This window comes from Tenrec ecaudatus, chromosome 2 (assembly GCF_050624435.1).
Source record: "Tenrec ecaudatus isolate mTenEca1 chromosome 2, mTenEca1.hap1, whole genome shotgun sequence".
Taxonomy (NCBI): Eukaryota; Metazoa; Chordata; class Mammalia; order Afrosoricida; family Tenrecidae; genus Tenrec; species Tenrec ecaudatus.
The window spans coordinates 301718957-301736392 of record NC_134531.1 but is presented as its reverse complement, the minus strand read 5'-3'; the positions used below and the strand labels follow the sequence as shown (position 1 = coordinate 301736392).

Here is a 17436-nt window from a genome sequence, read left to right as displayed (position 1 = left end):
CCCACCTGCGGAGTATCTAGTCAGCCTGGGCCATGGCAGGTCTGCTCTTAGAACAGCCTTACTACCAGAAAGAGGCCATTGTCATCTTGATCATGCTGCATTGACCTTGACACTTGGTCAGCTGACCACCCTGTAGATGGGCCTGAAGATGTTCTGGGTGCCGTTATCTCTTACTGGTTCCATTACAGAAAATTCTTCCCTGGATTTTTGAATGTTGTTTGGGGGGGGGGGGCGGGTCATTTCCTGCTTACACATTATTGTATCATTGTCTGTCTACTATTATATTTTAACCTTGTCACCTTAGTGCAATTTTGTGTTTTATTGTTTTTTGTTGGGTCTCCCAGGTGTGAAGTACTGGAAGAGTGGATGCATAATGAGACTAACTGATAGCAGGGGTTACAGGGCATACAGGGGTGGTGGGGGGGTGCATGTTGGGGAGGGTAAGGGGATCTCAGTAGTAAACGGTGAAGATGGGAGGGGGAGGGAGCATTAGAGTGGATTGTGACTCCATAACTCATCTTGGAGGAGATTTAATCATGGGAGGGGGATTGTTCTAAAACAATTGATGTGGGGTGATTGTATAATTCTCCTTGTTGAATGATTGAACTATTGAATTATATATTATGTAAATTACTTGCCAATAAAACTGTTGAACGAAAAAAGAAGAAAACCCTGTGAAACACAGAAAACCGTGATCCAGCTATACACATTGCCATAAATCAGTGTTGATTTAAAAGCAACTAGCTTACATCTATGTGTGCATGTGTGTAAGTCTTTTTTGTTGTTAGAGGTCATCGGATGTGTATGTTAGGAGGGTAAATTAGAAATATTCACGGTAATTACATTAAGATGAGTATCTAGGGATGATTAGGGAGGGAAATGTGATCTGCAATCATTGAATGAGGACAAAAGCTAGAAAGAAATTGAAAATAATAGTGAGCATGTGATTGGACTGATTATGATCATATGCTATGAATTGAGGTACCTGACCAATTTGAAGTGATCATTGTGTGCTATCAATGAGAAAAAGTTAATGAGACATTTTATTCATATTTAAAAATTTTAAGGATTTTCTTACAAAATAGTAACCATAAAAATTCCTGACCTCAAATTAATCCTGTCATCCTTTGTCCACTCTAAGTTGCTAATCTTTCTGTTTGAGGCCTGACTTACCTGTTTCCGAATCTGTCATGGCTGCAGCTAGGTGGACGTCCTGAGATCACCTTGGAACTTCATGTCTGTTTATCTCAGAGAAAGGGAAGGCCGGGATTCAGTCAGCCACATTCAGTTTCTCAGTAATTAATCTCCTCTTTCTTCTTTTCTCTTTATGTTTCCTTACACCTAGCCTTATTTGAGATTTTTTCTAAATTGGAGTGGTTTTCCCATATGCATTACCATAACTGCTTAGAATAAACTCTGTTTTAGTTTTTTTTTTTAATATCAAAGCAGAGCACACTGACTCATGGTCACACCTTTTGTTCTCCTTGGAGAGACAGAATCAAAACGCAGTCTTTCTTTTCAAAAGTCTTATGGTGACTTGGAGAAGAACATATGTAAAATGAGGCAGAATGGAGGAAAATTTAGTTGTACACGTATAAACAAAATATAGTCTTTGATTTATCTCTACTTAATATTCAATCAAATGTTTAATAATCACTTGGTTCTCCCAATAGTTTTTAATCTGAGTCTGTCTGTGTAGCATGGTACGTGGTGATTGGAGGAGTAAGAGTTACGTGTACTTTATTTCTTCAGTTTTGAGAAGCCGTTTTAATTCTTCTAAAATCCAGGATTCTGTGATCTCTGGGGTGGGGCTCCCACCAGGCCATTGCTTTTAGCTGCCTGTCCTTTTGAGCCTGAATCTTGAGAAAACCAGTTTCTAACAGTCAAGTGATCATCTGGAAAAATTAGCTCATTTTGAAGATTCAATACACTCGGTTCTGAAGGAGCTTGGGCGGTACGGTAGGATAAGTCTGGGCTGCTGAGTGCAGGGTCAATGGTTTGAATCCACCAGTGGCTCCTCAGGAGAATGAGGAGTCTTTCTGCTCTGGTAAAGATCTGCTGCTTCAGAAACCCAAAGGGGTGCCTCTCCTCTGTCAATGTTAACCCTTATTCACTTGACAACGGCGGGTTCCTTTCTTCTGCTTTACTATTTTCTCTCTCGGTTCTGAGAAACAGACTACAAAGTTTATACTTCGGGCAAATTGGTCGTCATGTGAACTGTTCCCAAGGAAAATGCTGAATGACAACATTCTTAATGGTAGATTGTTTTTATAAGCTTTGTTCTGGTCTCTTTCCAAGGTAGTGTCAGTGAGATTGGTTATGAGTTTTGAAAACTTTCCTCATTTTTGGAAAATTTTAGACTCTTTTTTCAAACTGTTACCCAAACATGCAAATCCTATATTAAATAAATTTCAATCCATTTCCATGATTAGTTTACTATGATTTTTATTTTAAGGCTTTCATTCAGTTCTCACACAATAATAGTTTGCTTTCTTGAGCCACAGATACATCCCCAGCAAAGAGGACATGGCTCTGGTTCTAACCCTCCTATGGAGCTCTTGGCTGATACAAAGGGTTAGCAAGTTGACTGCTGACCTAAAGAGTGGAGGTTCGAGTCCACACAGAGACATAGCAGAAGAAAGCTTCAATGACTTAGTCACAGAAAACCGTATGAATTTCAGTGCTACCCTGACTCAGAAAATAAATGCAACATGCCCAGTGCTCCGTGTCCTAGGTAGAAGACAATGTTAGGCTCCATTGCCTTGTTGGCATGCTACCTCCTTTTTACCTCCACTTTCCCTCTAATTTGCCACCACCACTGCCACTATCCAGACCAGGCAGCAGTGTTGGCACCTAAATGAATGCAGGGACACTCGGGCTCCCTACATTTCTCCTCTGCAGTCTGGCTATAATTCAAACAAGAAAGATATTCTTAAGCTATCTCCTTTGAAACCAAACTATACTCACTGCCACCGAGTTAGTTTGACTCTTAGGGACCCGACAGGACAGGGTAGAACTGAAAACCTCATCTTTCCCCCTCAGAATAGCTGATGGTTTCAAACTGCTAACCTCGTGGTTTACAGCCCAAGGGGTAACCCACTAGGCTACCATAGCTCCTATTATAACTAAGCCATAAACTCATATTCTATTCGTGTTGAAAGGATTTAGAAGACGTCCGCAATCTTGGGCGGCTGTAAGTAATAGGAAGCACATCCTAGAAATCTCTTCTTTGTGTTTGTACCCATTATTTTTTCCCTAAATTGCCCCATGGGGTGAGAATCCAGTCATAGTTTCCCACTTAAAAAACAAATTTTATAATGTTTCCTATTTATTATGATTTTCCTCTGGGTAGTTAGGAACATTCCTTTGGGGAGAAACACTCCTTTGGAATAGAAGTATTCGTATTGTGATCTTTTCTAGAATGAAATCTTCCTTATACTAGTCCTCACAATGCCTTGCCTAATTCCCACTGATACACATCTGTTCCCTAAAGAGACTTCTCCTTGGAATCAGTGGGATTTCAGAACAGCTCATCAAACAAAGGATGAGAATCGAGTTGACAGGTCATTTTCACATTGGAGGCAAATACCTCTTTCAGAGGAATGAAACAACTCCCATGTTTGGATTTATTTGCTTTTATTGACAATTAAAAAATGTAAGCTTCTGATGAAATGAAGCACTCCCTAAAAGTTATACAGACTTGGCTGTTTCTTAGTTGGAGTTCTTAAGGACTTTTGGTGTTTAAAGCGAACACGATTATGGGAGGATGTGAGACATAAACAGAAGCTTTCTCCTGGAGGGAAAACATTTTGCAATAACTTCCATTCAACCAAAGTTCTCTGCAAACCAAGAAAGAGTTGAATTCCTCGTATTTGCTTTTTATTGTTTGAAAATTGCTATTGCATTGCAAGTGTTATAGGTGTTGGGAGAGAAGAATGGGGCATTATTAGAAACGTATCCCAGAGGCATAACTTAGCATTACTCGTAGGAGATGGAAGAAATGACTTCATACTGAAAAAGGCAATGCCTGAAAAGTGTGATCAGTAACAGGCCACTAAAATGAAAAGCCGGACTGATTAGAAACAGTGGGAGCGCCGCTCCGTAAAAACAGCATTGCGAGAACTTGTGGGAAGAAGGCTAACGGGAAGGAGCTGTCCTGGAATGGTAGGCTGCGTAGCTGGTAAGAAACACATTTCAAGACATCAAACCCCCAAACAGCATCAAGAAACCCCTACAGAGTTCTTATACATCAATTAATTTCTCTAAGGGCTCACTGTGCATTACAAAGTGTGATTTATAGAACCCCGGGAAAAGCAGCCGGTAGAAATAATATAAAGTGAAGCAAAACCCTGGGGTTTTTGATTCACTCCAGGATATTGAAGGAAGCCTTGTGGCAATGCGACTAACGGCTTGGTTGTTAACCAGTAGGTCGCTGCTTCAAGCCCACGAGCCTCTCCATAGGAGGAAGATGTGATTTGCTGCTGCCAAGATCATGGCCCTGGAAACTTAAGGGGACAGTTCTGAATTAATCCAAGTCATTTTGCTGGTAAATTATATTTGATTTGTGAGAACATACTTCTCAGAATCTCGGTTAAAGGTACTTCAGTGAGTTTTATTTCTTTGAAGCTATACCAAGTAAATCATGAAATAATCCAAGGAATACAAAATTGATATCCAATGGAAAGTAAAATTCTTCTGATTCCTGTTCCTACTACGCAGAGGTAAACAATGAACTTTCTTTAGGAACATTTTTTATGCGCCAATAAAAAATACATAAATGCACCATCTCCTTTAATATGACATTTAACCACTGAAAATATCCCACTCCCTCTATTTGCACAGTGTAGAACCATGTATTCTCATAAAATTCAGTTTACTGTCTGTGTTTCTGTTCTGTCTTTTGAATTTTGTCTGCATTTGAGTGTGTATCTCGATTTATTACTTTAAGGATTTGTTTCGTTGGAATTTTAAAGAAGTCAGATCTGAGTTATATTTGCTTGCCTAATTTATCTTTTGCTCATTTAACCTTTATTGCTTTCTTCCTTTTGTGTTTTATTTGGTCTTCTTCTTTTATGTCTTCGGCTGAGTTGGTAAGTTAGGTCGTTTAGTAGTGCTGGTAACAATCGAGGGGCTGGAAGTCACAGGAGACCGCATGCCAAGCCGTTGGAATAGTGGTCAAATGGAGAGGAAATCAGAATGCTTGGAGAGAGCTGCTAGAACCTCTGTATGACCAGAGTCAAGGAGTAAAGAGGAACGTAGCAAGCGATGAGGTCTGATTGGAGGCAGAGCATGGTGATGAATTTGGAAAGCCATGGGATATTTTTGAACCAGACAGTAGCATCATTCCATTTGGTTTTTAGAAAGGCATTCGAGCATTCCCTATTAAGTCTGCTTTATTATTCTTTTTTTCTTTTTTTACATTTTATTAGGGACTCATACAACTCTTATCACAATCCATACATATACATACATCAATTGTATAAAGCACATTCATACATTCCCTGCCCCAATCATTCTCAAAGCATTTGCTCTCCACTTAAGCCCTTTGCATCAGGTCCTCTTTTTTTCCCCTCTCTCCCCAATCCCCCCTCCCTCATGTTCCCTTGGTAATTTATACATCGTTATTTTGTCATATCTTGCCCTATCCGGAGTCTCCCTTCCCCCCGCTTCTCTGCCATCCATCTCCCAGGGAGAAGGTCACATGTGGATCCTTGTAATCAGTTCCCCCTTTCCAACCCACTCACCCTCCACTCCCCCAGCATCACCCCTCACAGCCTTGGTCCTGAAGGTATCATCCATCCTGGATTCCCTGTGCCTCCAGCTCCCATATGCACCAGTGTACAACCTCTGCCCTATCCAGCCCTCATAGGGCAACATTTCAATAATATTCATTGACAATGGCGAAATCACACCTCCCAGAGTAATGCAAGTCACAACAAAGCAAGGAGGGTGTTAAAAGAGCAAGGCTATAGTAGCCTCACCCATTATTCTTTGGGTACATCCAGGCAAGACAACCCAACTCAAGTCCAGAGTATGGCAGTTCGATACCCTTCAGCCTTAGGTCCAATGGCCATAGTTGAGTCTGAAGTAAAGCTCAGTTCACTTCGTGAGGTTTCCACATCAGACCCGTATGGTGTGGCGTATGAAGGAGGTTATGGCCCTGGAAAGAATCATCTAAAGCACTGTTCTCAACCTGTGGGTCGCGACCCCGTTGGGGGTCGAAGGACCCTTTCATAGGTGTTGCCAGATTCATAACAGTAGCTAAATTGCAGTTATGAAGTAGCAATGAAAATAATTTTATGGTTGGGGGGCTCACCACAACACGAGGAAGCTTTATTAAAGGGTCATGGCATTAGGAAGGTTGAGAACCACTGGTCTGAAGTCTCAGTTGTCTATAGCACATGATCTGGGTCTCCAAGACAGAGATATAAACTAAGTAAAAATTATATGATTATGGGCACAGTACTAGGCATATTCTTCCTTTGGGAGAATACTGAGTAAGTATTATTAAGTGTTTTTGTTTTTTCCCCCGAATTGGGAGGTTGTTCCTCGCCATTCCTTACCACAGAAATGTACTAACCTTTTCCAAGGCATACATGTCCTCTCTCTGCAGATTGACTTGAATGTCCTCCAGTCAGGTTAGTTTATCACCCTGGCAGGTGTGTTTGTTGATTTGAGGTGACCTCAGCACAGAGGCATATGCAGCAACTGGACGGTCCTCCCCCTCTGCGTGCACCTTGAAAAATTACCTGTAGTGTAGGTGAGTTCCACCATGACCTTGACCTCATTTTCCAGGTCTTTCTGACCTTGAGTACGCGTCGTCTATATAGAAACTGTTCAACGGGTTTGAAAGATGCCCATATGAGTTTTGTTTACAATTTTGTATTAGCCCAAATCGTAGGATTTTTTTTTTTTTACCCTGGGCCCATAATGTGTTGAAGAAGTGGCATGAGGGCCATGTCTGACCTGTTCCGGCTCCCATCTGGAGAAGCGAAGTCAAGTGCACACAGCACGAGGCTGATTACCGCAGGACAAAGGTCAGCCATGCCTCTCCCTCCAGGTGCTGACCCTAACCAGCCCTCCCGGGGCGCTCGACTTCTCTGCTGGACTTGAGAAGTCATTGCAGTGATCACACGGAGCCTCTAGGCAAAATTAAGAATGCCGTGTGTCTGACAGTGAGGCAAATGAACACACTATGAAATCGTAAGGGCACAGTTTTTTTCTTTATGACACCTCTTCTCAGCCATGCTGTTAGTCATGTGTCTCTGATCCTGGGCCTTTTAGCCATGTGGTCCCTTGGCCTCTGCCCTCGTACTGCAGGGAGCCCACCTGCCTTTCTGCCTCATGGCCGCAGAGATGCGCCTGTGTTCTGACTGACAGTCTTGACGTTGGGACCTCGGGTGCCCGTGTTGCCTCTGGCACGGCAGGCAGGGATCTCACATCTTCTCTGATAGTAGTTCTTCTTGGCCTCAAGATTTTCTCCTCCCACTTCCGAGATGCCGCACTCTGATAACCGCTCGTGTCTTATCCTCTCTTAGTGTCCAAACACCGTGTTTATATGGCGCCACCCTGTATCTGGTAGGAGTTACCAAGACATGAATGGAAGAGCCAAGCACAAGCCATTTCATGTCACTACTGTTGTTATTACGAGACACCAACAGTAGGTTCATGTTCCTGGAAGCCCCCGTGCACCAGAGGCAAACACTGCCTGGTCCGCACCGACCTCACTCTGCTCTGCGGTTGGAGCCTCTTGTTGTGGCCACTGTCACTTCGTTTTGTGATGAGTCTCTCCCTTTCTGACTTCCCTTCTACTTTACCCAACACGATGTCTTTGTACGGGGATTGATCTCTCTGGGCAACCTGCCGAAGGTTCATGAGAAGACGTCTCACGCTCCTTGCTTCTAAGGAGTATTCTATGTGCCTTCCAAAGCAGATTTATTTGTTCTTTCGGCAGTCCATGGTTCTCTCAATATTCTTCATCAAAAGCGTTGATTCTGGTCTTTTGTTAAAAATGAGAAAAATGGCTTGTTTCATGCCACAGCGCGGCGGCTTCGTCGTCGGGGTGACGACCTGCGCCGGGGCCGGGGCCGGGGCAGCGGTGGCCAGTCCTCTGTGGCGGCTGCTCAACAGTGCCCGGCGGCCCCTCTCAGTTTTCGGAAGGAAGCTCGGCGCCAGGTATTGCAGTTTGGGAATGACCTTAGACACCATCAACCGGGCGACTGTGGATTGAATAATTCGGGTGGATCACGCAGGCGATTATGGCGCCAACTGCCTCTGTGCAGGGCAGATGGCTGTCCTGGGCCGGACCAGCGTTGGGCCAATCATCCAGAAAATGTGGGATCAGTAGAAGGAACATCTGAAGAAGTTCAGTGAGCTGATGGTGGCACTCAGGGTCCGGCCGACGGTTCTCGCGCCCTTTTGGAACGTGATGCGGTTTGCCCTGGGAGCGGGAACCGCCTTGCTGGGGAAGGAAGGCGCGATGGCGTGCACGTGGCTGTGGAAGAGTCCATTTCACATCACTACAACAACCAGATCCGCACGCTGATGGAGGAGGGTCCTGAAAAGTACGAGGAACTCCAGGTCATAAAGAAGTTTCGGGATGAAGAACTTGAGCATCACGACACAGGTCTGGAGCACGATGCCGAGCTGGCTCCCGCGTACGCCCTGTTGAAGAGGGCCATCCAGGCCGGATGCAGTGCGGCCATCTATTTGTCAGAAAGATTTTAAATCGTGCCTCTCGTCCCCGTCTAGAAGAGGCAGTTGTCATTTGACAGTGAACATCCCCCGAACCACCATCTCTCCGGGCTGGTCTCAAGCCGAAAGGACAATGTGTTTCACAAGCACATCCAACTGATGGCAAACGAAGGCTTCTTTAGTTGATCTCACAGCTGGGTTCTCCTAACGCCTCCAGAATGAATCGTTAATAAAATCACAGATCTTGAGTAGGAAACAAAAAAAAAAAAAAAGAGAAAAACATCAAAGTGGTTGTCAGAGGAAACCCAGGAACATGCTCTTCATTGCAGAGTAGCTAGGAAAAACGGACAGAATGATGACCAAAAAGAGCTGGACAGAAAATTTCACAGAGCCGCTTGAGAAGACAAGGTCAACTTTTAAGAAATGTGGAAAGGCCTTGAGTTAGAAAACCAAAAAGGAAGAACACACTCAGCATGTCTTTACCTGAGAACACTGAAGAAACAAGTTCAGCCTTGAGTTGCAATCTTGACTGGTTCTGTGGGTAAAAGAGAACGATGCAGGAAGCATCCGAAGGAGTTATGAGGACTGCTTTCCCACGAGTTTGTTTGTTTGCTTTTAAAGCATCCTAAGCAGAGCAAGTGGATTACTGAAATGTCTACGGTCGTTTATTGATCTCAGAGGCATTTTCAAATATATTGTGTGTGGAATGAACCGGCGTGTGTATGAGCTGCAGCCACAGGTCATCCTGTAGCACTGCTGTTTGACTGACCCTTTGACAATGAGAAGGAGCTAGTTTGACTGAAATTAGCCCAACGAAATCTGGAGGCCAAGTATAAGAACTTGGCAATGATAAACACTAAGTACAAAGCACCGTTGGGAGTAGTCATAAGACTGCAATTGGGGACAGGTACCTACAATTGTATTAGTAATGTGGATTTTTTTTCTTATAAAAGAGTTGGTTTATTTATATTGAAATACCATAAAATAAAAGTAAAATGAGAATCAACTAGAAGCATTCACTCGTTATCTGTTATTGACATTCCAGTGGTTTATGTTTGCACGCATTGACTTTACGGTGTGGTTGTTCAGTATTATCCAGTCAGCTGGGACTTACAGCGATCTTATGTATACACGAAACACTGCCTAGTTCTGCGACATCATCACAGCTATTGTCATGCGCCATTGTTGTACCCGCTATCAGGCCATCTCATCAAGGCCCTCTCTTTTATCAAGCAAGATGTGCCTTATGAGAACTTATTTCTCCCGCTAACGTGTCTAATGTATGTGAGATGAAGTTTTCTTCCTCTTGCTTCAAAGTAGTTTCCTCTAAGACATCATTGTTTGGGACCTGATGTCCTTCCTCTAAAATGTGTTTGCTCTCTGGTAGCCCATAGTACTTTCAATCTTAGAACATCAGAATTCAAACACATCAAGGATTTGCCAACATCGGAATTCAAACACATCAAGTCTTCTGTGGTCCAGCTTCACATGCAAATGAAGTGATCGGAATTTCCGTGGCTTGGGTCAAACACAACTTTATTCTCTAAGTAACATCTTTGGGCTTCCAGGGAAGATAGTCACTTAGTGACAAGCACAAGAGGGTCCCCTAGACAGGCGTCAAGAGAAGTCGGCATACGAGAAGCTCAGACTCACTGGGCTCGTGGCGAACAGTGTCAAGGTTTACTAGGTGGAGTTTCCACGTCACGAGCCTCTGGGAGGTGGCAGAACAGGGAGGGAAAGAGTAAGCTGCGCCCGAGGCGCTCAGGGTTCCTTCCCAGTTGCGTGCTGCAGCGACTGGGCAACTGCACACTCCTGTGCTGGGAGCTGGGGACACTGTTACGTTACCCCGCGTCACTGACCACCACTGCTGCAGGGTGCTGCCCCCTCGCTGCGACCTCCTGCTTCCCTCACTAGCCAAGGCTGCTGCCACATAGCCCTGCTGTGGAGTGCCCCTGCTACCAAGGGGCACCACCTCGGCCAGGGAGTACAATCACACTTGTGCCCCTCTGCCCCTCCATATACTGCCACTGTTGCTGAGCATGTGCCTGCTCATGCCACGTGTGCTCCAGCTGCCCCAGCATGTGTGCCCGATCCCCCAGCCCATGCCATTTTAGACCCCTCATGTGTGTTCCACAGTGTGTACCTCCCACCCACCCTGGCATCGTATACTTCTTGAGCTTACAGGAGACGCAGGCTTGGGCTAAAGGAAGTCTCACAGAAGCGCCATTTCCCCCTTGTCTTTGCTCCCCTTTTTAATCTTTTCTCTTTTAATATATTTTATTTATATTGATTTTATTACCACTTGAATGCATTAGTATGTTTACTAATTTAAAAATTACCAACACTACTAAAAATTCTAAAGCTAACACTTTGGACAGAGAAAAACAGACAAAACGTAGATCAACATTAAAGACCACAATACTCAGAAATCAACACACTGTAAATAGTATTCAAAACAGCACAGAAATATAGGGAGAACAAAAACCACTGTAACACCATTTAAGAAAAAACAACACAACAACACCCACCCACACAGCAAAATGAGCAATAGATCCACACACATCATAATGACACTGAATGTTAATGGATTAAGTTCACCAGTCAAGAGACAGAGTAGAAGAGTGGATAAGAAAACAAGACCCCCGATATCTATTTACAAAACACACACCTTAGACACAAGATAAAAATAGACTAAAAATCAAATGAATGACAACTAACAAAAGCAGGAATGGCAATATTAGTTCCCAATAAAATACACTTTAAGGCAAAACCCATCAAGAGAGACAAAGGCGGCCATTGCCCAGTGAAGGAAAGAGCAACAGAGCAGGAAGACATGCCGGTAATAAACCTTCCAGTACCCAACCAAACACCTTCAGAATACATTAGTCACATCTGTGCAGAGCTGAAGGAGAAATAGAAAATTCAAAAATAATAGTAGAGTACTCCTAGGAAAGGACAGATGATTGATAAAGAAATCCAATAAAGACACAGAACTAAACAATGCAATCCATTTGATCTTCTAGACATATACCGAACCCTTCACCCACCAACAATGCAATTTACATATATATATAAATATCGCAAACCACACATAACATTCTCTAGAATAGACCACATGTTAGGGGACAAAGTAAGCCTCGCTAAATTTTAAAATACTGAGACATTACACTCCATTTTTTCAGACCACAATGATATAAAATTAGAAATCAATAGTACTAAGGACAAGGGCAAACAGACACATGGAAACTGAACAAGGAACTTCTTAAAAACTGGGTAAATGATAAAATGAGGAATGACATTTAAAAACAATTCTTGAAACAAAGAAAATGCAGCATTTGGGACACGGGAAGAGCAATACTCAAAGGGTAATTCATAGCAGTAAACGCACACATTCAGAAAGAAGAGAGGACCCAAATGAACATTTATTTTAACCAAGTATCTTCAACCATAGAACACATTGCTAATGGAATGAGGAAGGGGCTGTGGTGTTACCCGAAGCAACTGGAAGTAGACCTCCCATATGATTCAGCCATCTCTTTGCTGAGAGCACACACTTAAGAAGTAAGAAGAACAGCATAGACAGACATATACACACTGGTGTCCATCACAAAAGTGTTCCCAGTAACAGGAAGATGGAAACATTCTACATGTTTCTAATAGCAGCAGGGATAAAGAAACTTTGGTGCACACCTTCAGTGCGATGGCATGCACTACCAAACACCCGGCGTGAAAACCACCAAGCACTCATGGTATGGATTGACCCAGAGGGCATTGTTCTGAGTGAAATTACGCATCACAAAAGGGAAAATAGTAGCTGAGACCACTGTGATGAAGACAAGGGGAAGGAGAAGAAAAGAAAACACAAAACAAGACAAAAACTTCCATTCCAAAGGGAACGTTGGCAATTACTAAACTTGGGGGAGGGTGGGTGTGGAGAAGGGTAGATTAATCAATAGACTAGGGGGCTGACAGGTATCAACCTGTGTGAAAGTGAGGATGGTGTTCTATAAGAGATGAGAGAGAATAATTTTCCCCCTCTATATTTTGTTATTTGGCCACTAGAACTACAAATCTCCACCGAGTTGCATATACCAATTATATATACCTTATATAATTGCTTATATATACTGCTTTCCTGTGACAGCACGGTTTTCTCAAATGAACCTAAAACACAGGAAATCCTGAGTGTGCTTTTCTCTCCTGAGCCTGTGGTAACAAATAGCAATGAAAGTGTAGTCTTTGCAAAGGAAAACGTGAGCTGCCCCTATCCTGGGGTACCCTGGGGATGCTTCAGTGCTTGGACATAGCTTTTGCTCTGTTCTGTGTACTTCTTCAGGGTAATAGCGATTTCAACGGCATCCCTGTGCCAAGCTTCTATTTTGTTTACATTGATGCCAGGAGCTTTTGAAAATCAGTGCCCTGTAGAGGTTCCCCTCCCCCTGCCCCCTCTCATTGTAATTCTCATGTGAATGCCTCCCCTGAAAAGTGAAGTGACTCTCCATCTGGCCACATTCATAAGCTTTTCTTGTCATGGAACTTTGCTAAAAATGCACCCGCTTCCTTGGAATTGGATTAGTATCTCCTTCGGAGAGCTTGCCAGGCTCTTCCTGCTGACAAGAGATGAAAGCCGCATAAATAACAAGGCTGCTTTGTTTGGCTCTATGCTCTGATGTGCCCTGTGGAAGTGCAAGACAATTAAATCTAAACATCTTTTCATTTAATGTCACGGATAATCTCTTTTATTCTTTCCGTTCCAATGTGATGTACTCTGGAGATTGAATAATGGCCCTGGAAAATTAAATAAACTGAAAAACAAATCCAAGTGCAGTGGATGGATTCAGACTTATAGTGACCCCATGGGTATATTTCCCAGGCCAGACATCTTTAGGGGAGCAGAAAGACTCATCTTTCTCCCATGGAGCAGCTGGTGGGTTTGAACCACTGGCCTTTTGGTTAGCAATCTGATGCCTAGACCACAGTGCCAACCCACAGCTGAGGGTAAGACTCCTCCCTAAAGTTTCTGTGTTTGTAAGTCTTTATGGAAACAAATCATCTCATCTTTGTCCTGTGAAGCTAACTGATGGATTAGGATGACTGATCCTTTGGTTAACGGCACAGCACGAACCCACATCAGCACCAGAGCACCTGGAAGTCAGGATGTGCATCTTGTAGTTACTCCAGAAATCACAATGGAAGATGTGAGCTTTTGGTACTTCATTTTTAATACTGATTTTTTTCTTTGCAGAATTTCATGCCTAAAAATAGTCCATAATAATTGACAGTGTAGTCTAAGGAAGTACCATAATAAATTCTGCATATGTGAGAGAGGAAATATATATTTATTTCAATGGATGTTTTTCTTTAGCAGGGGTTTACTTTGTAGATGACATTTAAGCACATGAGGAAAATCTGGACTTCAAAGTTCAGAGGTAAGGCACACCTGGGTTGCAGGAGGTGAAACTTGACTTCACCACCATGATATTGTTTAACATGATTTTGTTTTTGTATAAAAAATTTGAGCTTCCTTTTATTATTAAATAATTAATTGAGCTTCCTGTTATTATTAATGTAATGGTGATAATATTATCGACACTATATTATATTTAAGAATAACATAGGTAGGATCTGGAACAGGACAGTGACAATAAGATTTCAAGAAGAATATTCAATATTTCTGTGGCCAAGTTTAAGGCTCTTGAGGAAGAGAAGTAGGAAGGTATCAAAAACAAAATTCTGAAGTGAATCATAAAGAAGAAAAGGGGGCTTTAACTAAAGCGTACTCTATTATTTCTTATAAAAATAGCTATGATTGGGATGAGGATTAAGATAGCCTAGTGACAGAATTTCTCAAGAAAGAGTTGATTGCAGTTTCTAGCAATAATTTTAAGTTATTGAGGCATAGTCCAGTTTCCCAACTTGGAATAACACGGAATTATAAAGCTCTTTTAAAATACAGTTTTAAATGTAGCATTTGCGTCATTACCATTCTGACAACTGAAAGACGGATATTGTTTCTTCCAAGCTACTCCTCACTCCCATTTATCTTCCACAATTTAGAACAAATTGGAATAGTAAACAGGTTATTTGATTTTTTGAAGCATAGACAAATTTATAATGAGTTGATATTTTACATAAGAACTTTCTAAAGTTTAACCGTTTCAGGGGGAACAATCCCTAAGGAGATGCTTAAAATTTTAGGCCATCTCTCATCATCAATAAAAACCAACAGCAAATTTTCTAAAAATGCTCGCTATGATTTCTGCAAACTGTCAGCCTCATCGTGTTTTTGTTATGGGAAGAAATCCTAATTGCAACAGAAATGAAAAACAACAACAGCAACAAAAGGACAGGAGCCATGTGTTAGTCTGGATTGACAAGAGAAACAAATTTATAGACACTCATATATGTATACGAAAGCGGCTTATATCCAAGAACAATTGAATATTGACAAAACATCCCAGCCCAGTCCAGATCAAGTCCATAAGTCTGGTTTTAGCTCATATGTCCTATACCAATCTATAAAGTCCTCTTCAGACTCACGAAATATATGCGATGATGCTGAATGCAGGATGATCACAAGCCAGTGGGTGGAAAATCTAGTGGAGCCAGTGGCAGTGTAAGTATCTCAGAGCTTGTGTGGGTCTTCATGTGGTTTCTTCAGCTCTAAGACTCTGGCTGCCATGAGCTTGTCTCCATGTTGCTTATCAACAAGAATATCTCACAGGGACTGAGTAGAGAGAGAGTATCTCTCCTGCCTACAAGGTGGAATACAGGAGTTCCCAGAATTCTCAGGAGAAGGCCATGCCCACACAGAGGCCTCATTGGCTATGTCCTGATTGACAGGCTAGACTCCACCCCTTCACTCTTAATCCTCTCAAATTGACAAATGATTATGTACCTACCACAAGACATATGAAACTTTATCCATCTGCTCCCAAGGCATTATTTTTAATTTTAAAAGCCAATGATATTGAAGATGTATAGAGCAATTTAATCTTTATGTAAAATAATACACTTGATTGAATGGCATTATTTAGAATGATGGAATAAGATTTTTTTAAAAGAAATTACATAACTGTAATGGCTGTGAATTGTATTACCCCAAATGGGCTTTCTAATTATAAGAATTTTTATGTACTTTTAAGATTTCCATGCATATACACACTTCAAACCGACCTTATAAATGTTCACACTGACAGGTAGGTCTCTTTGTTGTGAGTGTGTATAGTGAGTTTTTTAAACTTCAAAAGCAGTACTTTTTTTAATCTTATAAGATATTTGAAATATACATGAAGGATGAACTAAGTTGCCCTTAGTAATTTAGCTAAAGAGCCCCAAGGTCAGCAGTTCAAACCCACCAGCTGCTGTCTGGGAGAAAGATGGAAGTTGTCTGCTCCTTTAGAGGATTTTGGTCTACGAAACAAAAGGGGCAGTTCTGTTCTGTGCTATTCGATTACTGAGTAAGATTGCCTTAGTGGCAGGTAGTTTGGTTTTCAGTTTGAGTAATTTATGTTAGTCTGAAACAACAGCGTGAAAGAATATTGAGATAAAACAAATCTATGAATTTAGTTTACGTTTATTATGCCCCCTTGGGCCACAAAAATTCTAGTTGAAGAGCAACAGCACAAATGCGTTAAGAACTTTATTTCCTATTGTGATAAGGCTAATGAGGAAAGGAAAACTGATTAAAGAGACTCTGTGGGTAGGAGGCCCCAGCTTTACCTCTGAGGAGGTAATATTTTATTTTGTTATGTCAGAGGAAACCAGCCTCTAACAACTGAAGGGCCAGAAGGTGCAAACGTATGGTGATAATATATAAAGATTATAGTAAAGTCATAGAAGATAAGAAAGACAGGAGGGAGAATAAAACAAAGGAGTCAGACACATTTTATAGTGGAATGCCCACCTCAACTCCTCTTGATGGACCACATGGACATGGGAGAAGTCATCGTGAGCCTTTAATATCTTGAGATATTCCTAGGTAGCCTTAAGACATGCATATTCAGCAGTTACATGCTTCACAAGGTGTGTGGTATCTGCATTAAGGTCCCCGACTCACAGCTGAGGAAATACCTTCATTGGGGCAAGGTACAAGGGGGCTTGGCTGGCATGGCAGGAAGAGAGAAAACGATAATGTCTGCTTCTATAGGGAGACAGAATCAACCACGTGCTCACTTTAAGGCAGCATAGCTGGTAAGGGGAGAATCTGTGGGAATGGTATTTAAAGTAGGATAATATACTTGGACTTTACCTCTAACTTACCAAAGTGGAGGTTTTCCAGATTCCCTCTGTAATAAGTTAGGGAATGTAGTCCTTGTTATATTTCCTTCAGTGTTAGCTTCCTACATTGTTAGAAAATAGAGGCTGAAAAGGAGAACGCATCGAACAAACATACCGTTCCTAAGGAATAAACAACTGAATTGAATATGGTCTGACTGGATCCACATGTTGGTTTGCTCATTGGTTATTCTGTTTTTCTTTCCTTGAGGGATATTGTGGTAGTTAAATAATCTGGTGTCAATTTGGGACTTGAGAGGATTAAGAGTGAAGGGATGGAGTCTAGTCTGTCAATTGGGTCATAGCCAATGAGGGCTATTTGTGGGCATGGATTTCTCCTGAGAATTCTGGGAAATCTGTTTTTTTCCTTCTTGGAGGTAGGGAGACTCTGCTCACTCCCTTGGAGATACTCTACTGACAAGACACATGACACTACACTGATAGATTCCATGCCCTGGGAACTGG

The 17436-nt window shown here is 42.1% G+C and overlaps 1 pseudogene; it reads left to right on the top strand.

The window, feature by feature from the left end:
- The first annotated feature begins 8164 nt into the window (after nt 1-8164).
- On the top strand, nt 8165-8937 carry LOC142441529 (NADPH-dependent 3-demethoxyubiquinone 3-hydroxylase, mitochondrial-like; annotated as a pseudogene).
- The last annotated feature ends 8499 nt before the right edge of the window (nt 8938-17436 follow it).